General features: G+C 39.1%; 1 long non-coding RNA gene across 3 annotated transcripts; it reads left to right on the top strand.

The window, feature by feature from the left end:
• The first annotated feature begins 10,477 nt into the window (after positions 1-10,477).
• Positions 10,478-16,440, top strand: LOC139848386 (uncharacterized). 3 transcript variants are annotated; one of them, XR_011759938.1, is made up of 5 exons: positions 10,478-10,574; positions 11,037-11,073; positions 15,488-15,617; positions 15,771-15,918; positions 16,111-16,440. It is a non-coding gene; the product is annotated as an uncharacterized lncRNA (long non-coding RNA). The 3 variants fall into 3 exon arrangements; XR_011759939.1 differs by having other exon boundaries at positions 16,088-16,440; XR_011759937.1 differs by lacking the exon at positions 16,111-16,440 and having other exon boundaries at positions 15,771-15,980.
• Positions 16,441-17,025: the final 585 nt, after the last annotated feature.

Here is a 17,025-nt window from a genome sequence, read left to right as displayed (position 1 = left end):
TGTGATGTGATTGTTGCCTGCATGGAGTCTCTCATGCTTTGTACAAAGTTTATTGCATTCAAAATAAAACTGCGTTGTGTAATAAATAATTGGACTGTGATGTCAACCTGTAAATTAAAGACTTATGTATTTTGGGGTTTTGCTTATACCTAAGCACTCGCCCACATGTTTATAACTTTCTATGTTTAGAAAGTCACTTATTTAATGAATGCAATATTTTATCAAAACGTATCATATAGAGGTCAAAACCTCACTGTGGAATCAATGATTAACGTGCCGCGTCAATAGTGATTTTGACGGGTCGTTTCAATTTAACGGGTGTTTAATACTTCGTGAACATACGCACTCGCCAAGTGTACTTTCAGGGGGTTATAAACGTTAAGTCTAGTTACCGGGTGCCCACGGTTATACATATACTTTTCATACTGTTTGTTACACAGAAATCTCGTGGCGTATCTTACGTTACTGTTACAACTTAAACTATAGCTCACCAACATTCATGTTGACCTTTAAGCGTGTATTTCTCAGGTGCCTAGAGGTTTCTTGCTTCCGCTGTTAGATTTGTTGTCTTGCTGTTAAGGACCTGCTGTATTAGTTATCCGCTGCATTACTAGAGATGTCTCATTCATGGAACTTTTCTGTTGCATTCGTAGTTTATGTTAATTTCAAACAATGGCTTTGTAACGACCTTAGGGTCAAATAATTATGTTTATGCTCCTATTCGTAGGATGCACGCTATCTTTTGTAAAACGTTATCTTTTTATGAATGCAAATCGTTTCAAACAGCATATAGTGTTTGACCATGTAATGATCCTGTTGATTGATGATCCGTACACGATGGTTTTGTACGGGGCGTCACATTTGGTATCAGAGCATTGGTTGTAGGGAATTAGGTTGCATTAGTGAGTCTAGACCGGACCAAGTAGGGTACACTAATAGGACTAATCTACAACTTGCTAGTTTACTTGTTTTTGCGAAACTTACTACATGCTTTTGTCTACTTTTTCAGCTGTATGATCTTACTTCATGCTATTGCTTATTTTCACTGCCATGCGAACTTGTTGTATGCTTATTTCCGCTATTGCATGATTACTATCTGCTTTCACATGTTATTTTTGTTTAGCACTGTTATTATTACTGCCATGCTAGGTTGCTGTAGTGCCTAATACGTGCTTGCTTTATGACTTACTGACATGGAAAACTTATTTTTCCTTGTTTAGATGTCGGATATTCCACCTGTCATCATTTTGGGCAGCGATTCAGACTCTTCAGCCACCTCACCTACTGCTGCTACCGACACACAGGTCCCGTTAACCAGTGACCCCGGTGCTTCATCCTCCGGAACCAGCAGCCATATGCCTGCCCCAGTGGTTACCTCAGACGGAGCCCAGGACCCCCCGGAGATTCCAGCTCTACTTGCCCCAGGACCCTCGGAGCTACAACCCCGATCCGGTGGTGTTGTGATTCCCGGGGAATACGGGGACGTTCCGTTCCATAATGAGCATAACCATTGGTGCCGACACCTTCCTGATGGACGTGTCATACCGATCCCACCTTTCAGATACCTGATCATGACTACCGGCCGCCGAGCGCCGCCACCTCCAGCTGTTTTCGACGATTCATCATCCGACGAATCATCCACAGACGACTCTAGTGACGATGACTCCGACGAGGAGGACCCTGATGATGCACCTGTACAGCCACCCTCCACCCCGCCGAAGAAGCGGTACCGTTTCGACGGCACCGTTATTCCGGGGATAAACGGAGGTCGAGCGTTCACTGACGCACATGGTCAGCGTCGTAGGGTTACCGCCCGTAAGCGGGTTGTGCCTTACCCTGCTGATCCTTTCGTGCGAAAGCCTTACCGCTATGCAGCATCTGCTTCTAGTGCTGGACCATCTGCACCACCGGCACCACCTGCACCAGCAGTACCGCCTGCTCTGCCAGCCCCTCCCTCTGTCGAGGAACTGACGAGGGAGGTGGAGATCCTCCGTGCTCGGGTAACTGAGCTCGAGGACCAGATGTCCCACGTAATGGACATCCTTTACCCACCGTCACCATAGGGCTTTGTAGTAGATTTCATTATGTAATCTCGTTTGTAGTTCATGTTTTACTTATGTATTTTACGAACCTATGCGGATGTATGCAACTTATTATTAATGAATGGAACTTTGTATTGTTTAATTCTTGCACAGTGTTCTATTTACGTTACTGTATGTTGGTTTTGCGGTATTTGTACCTGGTTGCGTTACTTAATTGGCATGCGTTGTTTTGTTCCCCTGTTTACCATATACTATATTATTATATATTAAATGCTGGATTTTGACTTAAGTCAAAATTTCTGTTTAGAAGAGCAATGGCAAACGGACGAGCAGCACCCACAGCAGCCCAAATTGAGGAAATGATTGCGGAACGAATAGCCGCAGCCATGGCAAATGTCATTCCCCCAGCCCCACCGGTTAACCAGAACATCCAGAACGGTTGCACTTACAAAGAGTTTCAAAGCTGCAAGCCCCACAACTTTAGCGGCACTGAGGGGCCAGTTGGTCTGACTAGGTGGTTTGATAAATTAGAAGCTGTGTTCCGCGTCAGCAACTGCTCAGAGGCGAACAAAACCAAGTATGCCTCATGTACGCTGTCAAACGGCGCCCTAACCTGGTGGAACACACTGGCTCAAGCTAAGGGTATTGATGAGGCTTATGTCATTCCGTGGGAAGAATTAAAGGGGGCCATGATCGAAGACTACTGCCCCAGGACAGAGATACAGAAAATGGAGGCTGAGTTCTGGGAGTTAAAGGTTGTGGGCAACGATCTTGATGGTTACAACCGTAGGTATTTGGAATTAGCGCTGATGTGTCCCACGATGGTCACCCCGGAATTTAAAAGAATAGAACGCTACTTGTGGGGACTTCCCAAGTCCATTCAGGGGAATGTCACCTCTTCTAATCCATCCAACGTCCCGGCAGCTATGCGTATGGCGCGTACCCTTATGAAACAAATTATCAGCAAAGAACCAAAAAAGGCTAAATCCGAATCGGGAGCCAGTGGTGAGAAGCGTAAGTGGGACTACAACAACAAGGGGAGAACCTATGAACAAACCCCCGCTAAGAGGCCTAACGACGGAAGGAACCCCAACCCGAACACTAGCTCGAACCCCAACTACAAGGGTAGTCTACCACAGTGCAAGAGGTTCTACAAGCACCATAACGGGTACTGTAATGTGGTCTGTGAAAAATGCAACAGAATCGGGCACGTTGGCAAGGACTGCAAGATTCTCATTCCAGCTGTGAGGACAAACCAAAATGGGCTAAGGAAATGCTATGAGTGTGGACAGCAGGGCCACTTTAGGAATGATTGCCCCAATAAAAAGAAGGACGGCGGGCCACCGCGTGGTAGAGCTTTCAACGTTAATGCAAGGGATGCACGTGAGAACCCCGACTTGGTTATAGGTATATTCACTATCAACAATCTATTAGCCTCTGTCCTATTTGATACTGGTGCCGATAGAAGCTATGTTTGTAGAAACTTTTACTCTAAGATAGATTGGTCATTAGTGCCTTTAGAGGAGAATATGCTAGTAGAAGTAGCCAATGGGAAACTTGAGAAAGTTGACCAAATTGGACGAGGAGCTATTATTAACATAGCTGGCGTGGATTTTGAAATTGACTTAATACCTATCAAATTGGGGAGTTTTGACGTGATTGTTGGTATGGACTGGTTGACCAAAGTAAAGGCCGACATTATCTGTGGAGACAAAGCTCTTCGTATACCACAAGGAGACGATGAGCCACTGACTATTTACGGAGAAAGATGTAACTCGAAGCTGAACCTCATTAGCTGTATGAAAGCGCAGAAGATCATGAAGAAAGGACGACTTGCTGTTTTAGCACACGTGAAGGCTTTAGAATCAGAGGAGAAGAGTGTGAATGACGTGCGAATCGTGAATGAATTCCCTGACGTCTTTCCAGAAGAGTTGCCTGGATTACCGCCACCAAGAGCAGTGGAATTCCAGATCGATCTAGTGCCGAGAGCTGCACCCGTAGCTCGCGCACCTTATCGACTAGCACCTTTCAAACTGCAAGAGTTGCAGAGTCAACTACAGGAATTGCTTGACCGAGGGTTTATCCAATCGAGCTCGTCGCCATGGGGCGCACCTGTTTTATTCATGAAGAAGAAGGATGGATCCTTCCGCATGTGTATCAACTACCGCGAACTCAACAAATTGACGATCAAGAATCGATATCCTCTTCCCCGAATTGACGATCTTTTTGATCAGCTACAAGGATCGAGCGTGTACTCTAAGATCGATTTGCAATTCGGTTATCACCAGTTGAGGGTGAAAGAGAGTGATGTGATGAAGACTACGTTTAGAACCCGCTATGGTCATTACGAGTTTCTCGTGATGCCGTTCGGATTAACCAACGCACCAGCCGTGTTCATGGACCTCATGAATCGTGTCTGCAAGCCTTATCTGGATAAATTCGTTATTGTCTTCATAGATGATATCCTCATCTACTCCAAGAGCGAAGAAGAACATGAGCAACATCTTCGGTTAGTGCTTGAACTCTTGAGATGAAAGCAGCTTTATGCCAAATTCTCCAAGTGTGAATTTTGGCTGAAGGAAGTCCAATTTCTGGGTCATATTGTGAGTGATCAAGGTATCAAAGTTGACCCCACCAAGATTGAAGCTATCAGCAAGTGGGAGACACCCACTACTCCAACTCACATCCGCCAATTTCTAGGTCTTGCCGGTTACTACAGAAGGTTTATTGAAGGTTTTTCGTTGATTGCGCGTCCTTTGACCGCACTGACTCACAAAGGAAAGAAGTTCGTTTGGGAAACCGAACAAGAAGCAGCATTTCAAACCCTGAAGCAGAAGTTAACCACCGCACCTATCTTATCACTTCCCGAAGGCAGTGACGACTTCGTTGTGTACTGCAATGCTTCGAAGAATGGTTTTGGTTATGTATTGATGCAAAGAACGAAGGTCATTGCTTATGCATCTCGTCAGCTGAAGATTCATGAGCGAAACTACACTACTCACGATCTCGAACTTGGAGCCGTTGTCTTCGCATTGAAGCTGTGGAGACACTATCTCTATAGAACAAAGAGTACCATATTCACCGATCACAAAAGCCTCCAGCACATCTTTGATCAGAAGCAGCTGAACATGAGACAATGACGATGGATTGAGACGCTGAACGACTATAATTGTGAACTTCGTTACCATCCTGGTAAGGCCAATGTTGTAGCCGACGCTCTGAGTCGAAAGGAGAGAACGGTACCTCTTCGTGTTCGGGCTCTGAACATCACCATCCATTCGAACCTCCATAGCCAGATCCGAGTAGCCCAATAAGTGGCTCTCAAGGAGGAGAACATATCTCGTGAATACCTGAACATCCTGGTCTCTAAATTCGAGGTTAAGGAGTCTGGACTCCGATGTCATGCCGGAAGAATTTGGGTACCTCGTTATGGAGATTTACGAAGCCTTTTACTTGATGAAGCCCACAAGTCAAGATATTCGATTCATCCAGGAGCCGGAAAAATGTACCACGATCTCAAGGAACAGTATTGGTGGCCAAATCTTAAGAAGGATGTTGCAACTTATGTTGGGAGGTGTTTGACTTGTTCGAAGGTTAAGGCTGAACATCAGAGACCATATGGATTACTTCAACAACCGGAAATCCCACAATGGAAATGGGAAGCATTTACAATGGATTTCATCACAAAGCTACCAAAGACGGTGGGCGGATACGATACAATCTGGGTTATCGTTGACCGTCTTACCAAATCTGCTCATTTCCTAGCAATGAAGGAAACATATACAATGGAGAGACTTGCTCAACTATACATCAAAGAAGTTGTGTCTCGTCATGGTGTACCCCTATCAATTATCTCAGATCGCGATCCCCGTTTTGCTTTCAGATTCTGGCGTTCCTTGCAAGAAGCCTTGGGAACTCGTCTCGACATGAGCACCGCGTATCACCCCCAGACTGACAGTCAGAGCGAACGAACGATTCAGACTTTAGAGGACATGTTACGTGCCTGTGTTATTGACTTCAGAAAGTCTTGGGAAAGGCATCTGCCGCTAGCCGAATTCTCTTACAACAACAGTTATCATTCGAGTATTAAAGCCGCGCCTTTTGAAGCGTTGTATGGCCGCAAGTGCCGTTCTCCTATTTGTTGGGCCGAGTTAGGCGAAGTGCAAATCACCGGACCCGAGATAGTCCATGAAACGACGGAGAAGATTTCTCAGATTCAGGCAAGACTTAAGACGGCCCGCGATCACCAAAAAAGTTATGCTGATCTTAAACGTAAAGACTTCGAAATCAATGTGGGTGACCGAGTAATGTTGAAGGTCGCACCTTGGAAAGATGTAATTCATTTTGGAAAGCGCGGAAAGTTAAACCCGCGATACATTGGTCCTTTTGAAATTTTGGAACGTGTTGGACCCGTTGCTTATCGTCTGGATCTTCTAACTCAATTGAGCGCAGTTCATCCTACCTTCCACGTATCAAATTTGAAGAAGTGTCTTGCTCCACCGGAACTTGTCATACCATTGGAAGAACTTACGATTGATGACAAACTCTACTTTGTGGAAGAACCCGTCGAGATTATGGACCGGGAAGTTAAGACTTTGAAGCGCAACAGAATTCCGATTGTCCGAGTCCGATGGAATGCCAAACGTGGACCTGAGTTTACCTGAGAACGAGAGGATCAAATGATGCAGAAGTATCCTCACCTTTTCTCGACTCCATCACCATCAGCTTAAATTTCGGGACGAAATTTCCAATAACAGGTGGGTAATGTAACGACCCGACTTTTTTGACTTGCTTTCGTGCCTTTTATTTTTGCGAAACTGCGATTTTGTGCGTACTGTGTTACTTTATACTCTAGAAACTTGATATACGTGGTTTACTTCCAATTATATGTTAAAACGTGCCTTAGAGTACGTAGGATACCTAACTTGATCATTGGAAGCCTTTATAACCATTAGTGTTACTTAACGTTTCGAATAAACCGCGGACTGCGCACACGTTTAACTTTTGTCGTAATCGGAATATTATGACTGCGAAATATTAATTATTATTTCATAATAATAATTACCTGGGTTTTTGGATGCTTAATTTTAATTAATTATTTACTAGATCACAATAGTTAGTCTTGTTAGACTTTCTACCTTATTGGACCTTAGCCCACCCTACACTAGCTAGTGGCCCAATTAATTAGCTCAAGTATTATTTACTAGTGACCCATAATAAATAAAATAAATGCCCATTTAATTAGATTAGTCATACTAGCATTTGGATAAGGATTATCCATAATGTTACATGAGATCCTAGTATAAGTACATACTTTAGACAACCACTAACCAAAAAACAAAATGGTGTCTCCCCCCTCCTCCTTTGAAAATCACGGCCATGAGGCCATCCACCTCATCAATCCATGTCAAAATTTGCCTATAAATACTAGCCATATTCCTCTCATTTTACACATGCTCTCATTTGAATTTCACACACACTTACTCTCTTACTTCCTTTCTAGCATTTCTCACTTGTAAGTTTTTGATCTTTTTCTTCTTCTTTCCCTTTCTAATTCGTGTATCATCATCATTCTTAAAGATCAAGCTTTTTAGCTTTGATCTTGATTATATCTTGTTGATTCAAGCATGAATCCTTCAAGAACATGGAAGATTTAAGCTTTCTAGCTTTGAATCTTCACCAAATTTGTAGATCTAGATTATTTTAGATTTAATCATGTTGTTTTGTTAAAAACATTCAAACTTTTATTTGTTATCTTCATATATCTTAAAGATCCAAGTTTTATGCTTCAAGATCTTCAAGAACAATCAAGATGCAAGCTCTCTAGCTTGAATCTCCCTATCTTCTTGTTAGATCTAAGTTTTCTAACTTATGATCTTGTTATTTTGTTAAAAAGATTCAAACTTGTATTTGTTATCTTCATATATCTTAAAGATCCAAGCTTTATGCTTCAAGATCTTCAAGAACATCAAAGGTTCAAGCTTTCTAGCTTTGCAACCTTGTAACTTGTGTGAATAGGGATCCAAGCTCTCTAGCTTAGGGTTCCATCACTTCATTTGACTTAGATCATGTTCATACTTGTTTGATTGATGTGAAGTTTGTAACTTTGTTTGTAAATAGGACTTGTAATTGTGTTAAGACTAAGGATATGATGTGACCTTGGTTCATCATCCATCTAAGACTCTTAAATGAGTTGTGTTACTACTTGGTCTTAACATATTGTGTATTGATGGTAGAATCTTGGTCAAAAGTGATGCTAAACCATCAACGATTTGTACACTTGAAGCTACAACCATCAAGGATGAGAACCGTGATGAGCATCAACCCACCGGAGCACTTGTCCACTGATTTTCGTATCTGATCAGGCCACCTGGGCTACTGTAAAGTTGATTTTCAGTAGTTTGGTTCGAATAGATGATTTTTCGTTTAGGCCTCGTCTTAATCCGAGTTACGGTTTAGGATTTATGGCCCTCCGAGAGTCACTACACCCTATTAACGTTATGCTGAAATTTCTGACCTACTCGTACTTAAACCGTCGCCACGGTCAAACGAAGACGAGTTAGGTTCTGAAAATTGGTCAGCAGTTAGGGGAATCATATACGGAGCCAAAGCCACTGACTATGCATCTTTTCGATTTACGTAGAGGTCGTAGCAGCTGACCGAAGTCAGCCTATTGTTTCGATCTCTATTCTTGTCGAACTTACTTAGCTTTTATGATAATGAACGATGATGATGATGACACTTAAACTTATTTTATGCACTATTAGAATTTATAAAGACAACCTAATGACCTAGTAACCTTTGATTTAGGTTGACGACCTTTCGGTCCGACTTACTAATTGCGTACTTTCATTACCGACTTTACCGTTTTTATCACTGTGAGTTATAACATCCCTTTTTACCACTTTTACTATTTTTGGGACTGAGAATACATGCGCTTTTTACGTTTTACATGTTAGGCATGAGTACTTAAACTTTATATGTGTGTGGGTTATACAACGGCATAAACATTCTCCTTAGCATGGTAACGTTTAGTCATTGGTTTTTGAACCGGTGAACGCGAATCTTAGATATGGATCCATAGGGTTTGACATCCCCACTCGGGCTAGTCGCGCTAGCATTTAACGGGTGTTTAATACTTCGTGAAGATACGCACTCTCCAAGTGTACTTTCAGGGGGTTATAAACGTTAAGTCTAGTTACCGGGTGCCCACGGTTATACATATACTTTTCATACTGTTTGTTACACTGAAATCTCGTGGCCTATCTTACGTTACTGTTACAACTTAAACTATAGCTCACCAATATTCGTGTTGACCTTTTAAGCGTGTAGTTCTCAGGTTCCTAGAGGTTTTTTGCTTCCGCTGTTAGATTTGCTGTCTTGCTGTTAAGGACCTGCTGTATTAGTTATTCGCTGCATTACTAGAGATGTCTCATTCATGGAACTTTTCTGTTGCATTCGTAGTTTATGTTAATTTCAAACAATGGCTTTGTAACGAACTTAGGGTCAAATATTATGTTTATGCTCCTATTCGTCGAATGCGCGCTATCTTTTGTAAAACGTTATCTTTTTATGAATGCAAATCAGTTTTCAAACAGCATATAGTATTTGACCATGTAATGATCATGTTGATTGATGATGAGTACAAGATGGTTTTGTACGGGGCGTCATAATAGGTACGGAGATAGCTTGCCTCCATCTCATCATCATAATCGTCTTCAAAAAACAACACATCCGTGTATTCACACGGTACATTTGCCTTCAGAAAGGCTAGCAGATCATCTAAACCAACGTCACGGATATCGATTCCTTCGAATGAATTTTTTTTGCCAGACTTGTAGACCTTCATATGATTACGGAAATCACTCCCATAATGAACATCGTATGCAACAATCATTGGGGGAATTGTTTTCATTTTCACTGATTGGAAGTGTTTTGATTTTGAGTTGAGAAGTGAAGTGTGTGAAATGAATTGAGTTAGTGGGTGTATTTATAGGTGAAAAAGTATCCGTTTTTGAAAAAAAAATATATATATATATAACTGTCGGATTTTTAAATCCGTTTATTTTTTAATTTTAAAAAATAAATTTGAAAATATTAATAATAAATTCAATAAAGCAATAAATAAAACAGGAAAAATAAAAATAAAATGCCACATCAGCTTTCCACTAACCCACACCACTAACACACACCACAAACTCACACCACCACTACTTCACTCAAACCACCCACACGTCCTAGTCATCAAAAATCAACTCACGCCCCCAACTCAAGCCCCTACCGTTACGAATGGTCTTAACAACCAATCTCAACTATCCATTTGTGACATTAGCTAACAAATAAACTACAGTACTACACTACTAATCATCCAGTAAAAAATCTAAAATACCCTCATCTCATATTTAATAGTGTCATGAACAAGAACGAGAAATTATAATTATTACCTCCAGACACACCTCCAAAAACCTAATCCTTCATACTCAATTCAATTATCCTCTTTGGATCGTTGAATCTACACCAATTATACGATCGGTAGGTAGATTGAATTAACAAACAAATGATCGATTAGATAATTTGATAGCCTTACAATCGGTTAACTGATTCTCTCTGTTTTAGGGTTTGTTCCCTAAAATTTTGTTCAAAGATTTGCGATTTTGTCAATTGATTATCTTGGTGATTTGATACGCTACAATAGGTTAATTAATTATCTTACTTTGTTTTTAGGGTTTTTGTCCTAAAAATTGTTCAATAGATCTTCGATTTCGTCTATTGATTATTTCATCTAATCACATATCATCAATAATCGACTGATTATGAACGTTAAAAGTTGTTATATGGTTTTTCCCTAAAATTCGTTCAAGGATTTCGTAGAAATCATTTTTGTTTGTGGCTTTCTTCATTTAATCGATCATCAGATTAGATTAATTGGTTCCATTTTATTTGTTTATTTACGTAACATGTTTTTTGATTTTTTATATTTGTTCTTCCACACAGTGCGCATGATGATGTTGGTGTCTTCTGTTCAGCACAGGTAAATTAAACATAGACAAAATTCCCAAAATCGTCCCTGTGTTGTTCCCTTTTCTAGTTTTTCGTCCCTTTCACCCAAAAACAGCCATTTTCGTCCTTAATTAGTTTTTTGATTCCCAATCTCGTCCCTTCATGAAATCTTCAATCCCAATTTAGTCCCTTGTGATAACTTCTTTTGAACGTCTGTTAAACACTTGGTCTTCACATGCAGTTCACGTGACTAAAAACTGCAACCTTTCATATTCGTTGCTCATATTAGCCTGATACTAAACCTAAACGAAAAAAAAAGGTTGCTGATCTCCGTATTCGTTGCTCATATTAACCTAATGTCTGGTAATCATCCAATATCTACTAATCAAGTTATAATCGATGTTGATCTCCATAACCTAAATGGTAAGATTTCGTTTTCTTTATTTTTTTTTTTTTTATTATTTTTACAATTCCAGTAGGTACTGTTACATTGATTTTTTTTTTGATTAATCATAGATGGTGGACAGTTGGTTACCTATATTGATGATGAAACGTTGTTACTTCAACAATCTGGTTATCAAAATTCAGTTTTTGATGATACTGAATGTAATGAACTTGATACCATGGTTGATAATGAAAATGGTAGTGATAGTGGTACTTCAGAAACTAGTGAGGATGGTGGTGAGGAATTTGATAGTGGTGATGATTTGAACTATATACCTCATATAATACTACCTGTTGATGATAAAATTTTAGAAAGTGAAGAACAACTAGGCTTGATCTTTGAGGAATTTGATAGTGGAAATGAGTCAGATACTGTTCAAATGAGAAGGAAGTTAAGGTTGAAACACATAAGATCAACCAATCAAGAAGACCGAAACCTCATTCAGTTACACAAGTTTTATGTTGGTCAACGGTTTTCATCAGCAACACAAGTTAAAGAGAGAGTAAGATTGCATTCAATTGAAACTAGAAGGGACTTGCATCTGCACAAGAATGATAAGGTGAGATGTTTAGGATTAGGACTAAATGATCAAAATAAGCCAAATTGCCCATGGACTTTACTTGTTTCCAAGGGCAAGAATGAGGACACATGGTTAGTGAAGACCCTAAATGAATTGCATTTATGTCAGCAAAAGAGAGAAACAATAGTTGGAGTTGCAAAGGAGAAATCCCAATACAACAACAAGAATTCAAGTTCATCCTGAACCTAATGTCAACTCAGATAGTAGGGTGTTTAAAAGGGCTTACATTTGTTTGCGTCCCCTCAAAGAAGGATTAGGGCTTGTCAAAGAGAGATTTTAGGACTTGATGGTGCATTTTTAAAGGGTCCTTATACAGGTTACCTTTTGTCAGCTGTTGGAGTTGAACCTAACAATGGGACATATCCTTTAGCATATGCAATTGTGAAAGCTGAAACAACTGATTCTTGGAAATGGTTTTTGGAATGCATCGGTGATGATTTGAATTTGGATTCAAGGAGTAACTTTACATTCATTTCTGATAGGCAAAAGGTAATTATTTAAAACACACTTTAAATTTTCAATTTATGTAATATGTTTCCATTTATCTAATCTTTTTCAATTTATGTTCAATTGTGAAGGGTCTCAAGCCAGCTTTGGCATCGGTGTTTCCTATTGCTGAGCATAGATTTTGTGTCAGACATATCTATGAAAATATGAGAGGATCCTATAAAGGGGGTGTAATAAAGGACTTGGTATGGAAATGTGCAACCAGAATAACTGTTGAAGAATTTGATGCTACAATGGATGAACTTAGAAGGGAAAGTGAAGGTGCATACAATTACTTGAAGGATATTGCACCACATCATTGGAGTAGGGTTCACTTTACTGGTAGGTCAAAATGTGATATATTATTGAATAATATTTGTGAGGTTTTTAACAGTAAAATTGTGGATGGAAAGGACAAACCAATTATCACTTGTCTTGAGTATGTTAGGGAATACCTAATGAAAAGAATTGTGATAGTTCAGAAGCTTATTGACAAATCTGATGGAATTTTAACACCTAATGCTAAGAAAATATTTGAGGGTATTAAAAAAGCTACAAATCATTATCAAGCCTTTTGGAATGGTGGAGACAGATTCCAAGTGAGAAATGCATATTTAGAGTTTATGTTAGGCTTAGAACATGTACTTGTAGAAAGTGGGAGTTGAATGGCTTTCCATGTAAGCATGCCGTTGTTGTTCATTGGGATATGTCTTTACACTCTCAGGAGGTTGGGATTCCTGAAGATTGGGTTCATCCTGTTTATAAGTTAGAAACATGGAAACAGGTTTATTCATTCAAGGTTGAACCTGTATCTGGTCCTATATCATGGCCTAAAAGTGACTGCCCAACTAGGCTTCTTCCTCCATATCATAAAAATCAAATTGCTAGGCCAAAAAAGAAGTGAAAGAAGAGTGCTGATGAATTGTCACAATCAATAGTAAAAGATGGAAAACTATCAAGTACTGGTAAAAAGAAAACTTGTGGTAAATGTGGTCAATTAGGTCATAATGTAAAGGGTTGTGGTAAGAGTGGTGGTCAAACAAGTGGTGTTGGTCATACAAGTGGTGTTGGTCAAACAAGTGGTGGAAGAGGTGGTGGTCAAACAGGTGGTGGAAGAGGTGGTGGTCAGACAGGTGGTGGAAGAAGTGGTGGTCAAACTGTGAGTCAAGGATGGAGTCAAGGTGGAAGTCAAACTGTGAGTCAAGGATGGAGTCAAAGCTGGAATCATGGTTCAAGTCAATATGGTCAACATAGACAAAAGCTACCAGTGAAGAGAAATGCATGATGGTTTGTGAATGATCATGATGAGTCTGATGTGCTGTTTTTTTTTAATGCTACTTTCTGGATTTTGAATGTTTGTTTGAACTAGTGTTAGATGTTATTTTGGATTTTGAATGGTTATCTTGAATCTGATGTACTGTTTTTTGGATGGTTATTTTGAATATGTTTGGATTTATAATGGTTGTTTTTGGATGGTTATTTTGAATGTTTAGGTTAAATGTTTAGGGTTTAATATTTAGGTTAAATGTTTAGGTTAAAATGGGTCAAAAGAAGTCACTTGTTTTATTCAGTCAACTAAATCACTTGTATTCAACATGGGTCAAAACAGTCAATTGTTTACATCTTGGGTCAAAACAGTCAATTGTTTACATCTTGGGTCAAAACAGTCAACTTGTATTCAACTTGGGTCATATCTTCTTGTTATGAAAGTATTTTTAGATAGTTATAGTTTAATTAGGTGAATAATTATACAGTGCTACATCTTGGGTCAAAATAGTCTGTTGAATATAATTGTGTCAACTTGTGTAATTTGGTACCATTATAGTCAGTTGGGTCAAATTGTGTAATCTGGTACAAGTCAAATTGTGTAATTTGGTACCATTATACAGTGCACAAGTCAAATTGTGTAAGCATGCTACCATTATACAGTGCTACATCTTCCATCTAATTTGGTACCATTTGCAAAGAAAATCATCACAGTCACCATTTTCATTTCCTGGAATAAAATTCAGAATGCAGAATGCCAAAAAATACAGTCACCAGTCTCCAAAAAAATACAGAATGCCAAAAACAATATAACAAATTGGTACAAATGTGATCAAATTCCATTTTCCATAAAAATACAGAAAGCCAAAAACAGTCACCATTTTCATCTCCTGGAATAAAAACTTGACTTACAATATTTGATCAACCTATCACATTACAACTACACTACTATCTAATTGAAATACAAATAACAAAAAAAAAACAAATCGACAAGAAAAAAACAAGTTTCTTCCATCTTAGTAATTGAGCATCCTTTTCACGTAATATTTCTTCAATTGGAGGATCCACCCAGCAAATGAAATCTCAATTCTTACGTTCCTGTAGCATATCGATTATCTATTCAATTAAATCTGCATTTTAACTTTACAAATAAAAAATAAAAAATAAAGAATACGACAACAATTCTTACACTTCGAGCACAACAAAAGAACTTACGACCTGGATTCTTTGATGTCTTTGAGATACGGATAACGAACGAACTACCACACACACAATACACAACCATTGATTTCCTTGGATCGAAGTTTGCTTTGGAAAGGTGCCTGGAGATGTATCGAACTGAATTAGGGTTCTAATATTTGTAATTGCTTATATGGTATATTTTAAACAGTCACGTGACTAGCACAGAATAGTATTAACGGCAACTTTTAACGGATGTTAACAGAAGGACTAAATTGGGACTTAAAAATGTAAATAAGGATGGTTATTACAGCTATTATTTGGGAGGGACTAAAAAAAAGAAAAAGAACAAACACAGGGACGAATTTGAGAATTTTGTCTTAAACATATATATGATTGCTATATGTAAATAAACTTCTATTTGTTTATGTGTGACCCGATTGCGATACACATAAATACAAACTGAAATGTGATTTTTTTTTATTTGAGGAATTGTTGAGGGATATGTCATTTTTTTGGGACCTATACCCTGTTTGGATGCGTGACCATCTTTTTACAACCACTGTTACAATGGGTCATTGCACAACAACCGGGTCATCTACCAGTGGTAAACTTGAAGGTAGAGATTTATACTTATAGATGTGTTTAAATATTATTATTACTGGTAGGTGTATGGCTTTTAGTCAGCATATCGCCGGTAATACCAAGTACTGTAACATAGACAACAATGAATTACTATTGTGTGTAACTGTTTTGTTTTCTGTGGGTGCAGTTGTGACTAGGTTTTATTGCAAAATGGGTGACTGTGATTACACATGTTGACAGTGCAGCGCAACTTTTTGGTACGATGAGCATATGAAGGCTTACTTTTCTACATTTTTACACATCAGTCAAACTCCTAGCAGGAATCATTAAGAAATGTATGCCACGCCTTTTCACAGCATGCGTTTTACATTTTATGGTCACTGTTATAAATAGAATCATATATTGTTGAGGTTATTCATGTTTTTGCTACTACTAATATTATTATTGTTACCGTTATTTATTTTAAACCGGCACTTGCTTATTCATCCCATGTCAACCGTTCAGTTGAATATCATAAAAACTTTCAGTTGCACGTAGGCGGGCACAAAGATTAGTTTTACAATGCGTGCGAGAGTTGTTACAAGAAGGTTGTCGACTACTCGACTGAATTTGAGTTCGGTGATTACAGAACTAAACCGACGTGCAAGTTCACGTAGATTTTAGATGCAGATATCGCGCAGCCATCTACTGTAGTTCTTGAACGACATTTAGATTTCCACCTAAAGGTAAAATATGTTGGAAAAATATCAATGTTAGTGGATAATAGTGCATTTTTTCCAGACCTTTGGACATAAATATCTATATGTATGTCACATATTTATGAGCGATATTTTATATGGTTATGTAGCTCTTGACAAGGGCTTTGCAACAATATATTATGTGTCCAAAGTTACATAGTGGTGAATGAGATATTGTGGTTCAAAGTGAGGTGTTTGCTGCTAGAATTTGAAAGAAGATGAGGCTGTTTTGGGTCAGCTCTACACCTAACCCATGGGGGTATTTTTGACCCATAACCTATGACCCACCAGCATTTATTATGTCATGCATGGTGTCATCTTCATGTTGATGTGGATTAAGTTAACCCACTACATTAGCTAGCACCATTACCTCATTTGCTCTCAATTTTTTATGAGTATTGTGTTAATGGAGGGTGAGATTTTTGGTGTATAAATAAGCATCATATTCCTCGTTTGAAATACACACCAAAATTACCTAGCAAGAAAAACACACTCACAATCTCTAGTTTTCTCTCTCGGTTCAACGTCAACGGTCTCTCCATTCCGGTTACCTTTCAGGCAAGTGTTCAAGTCCGGCAGTACGCTGCTTTGAACCGGTGTACCCTGGGAATAGACGACGAATCTGTTTAAGGGAATTGTGTGAAACACAAGCCCGGTTCCACCAGTTTTGTTATTCTTTTGCAGATTTCGGAACCGCTGAGTACC

The sequence above is a fragment of the Rutidosis leptorrhynchoides genome, chromosome 5, assembly GCF_046630445.1.
Source record: "Rutidosis leptorrhynchoides isolate AG116_Rl617_1_P2 chromosome 5, CSIRO_AGI_Rlap_v1, whole genome shotgun sequence".
NCBI lineage: Eukaryota > Viridiplantae > Streptophyta > Magnoliopsida > Asterales > Asteraceae > Rutidosis > Rutidosis leptorrhynchoides.
Note: the sequence above shows the minus strand (reverse complement) of the source record. Positions and strands in the feature narration are given on the sequence as shown.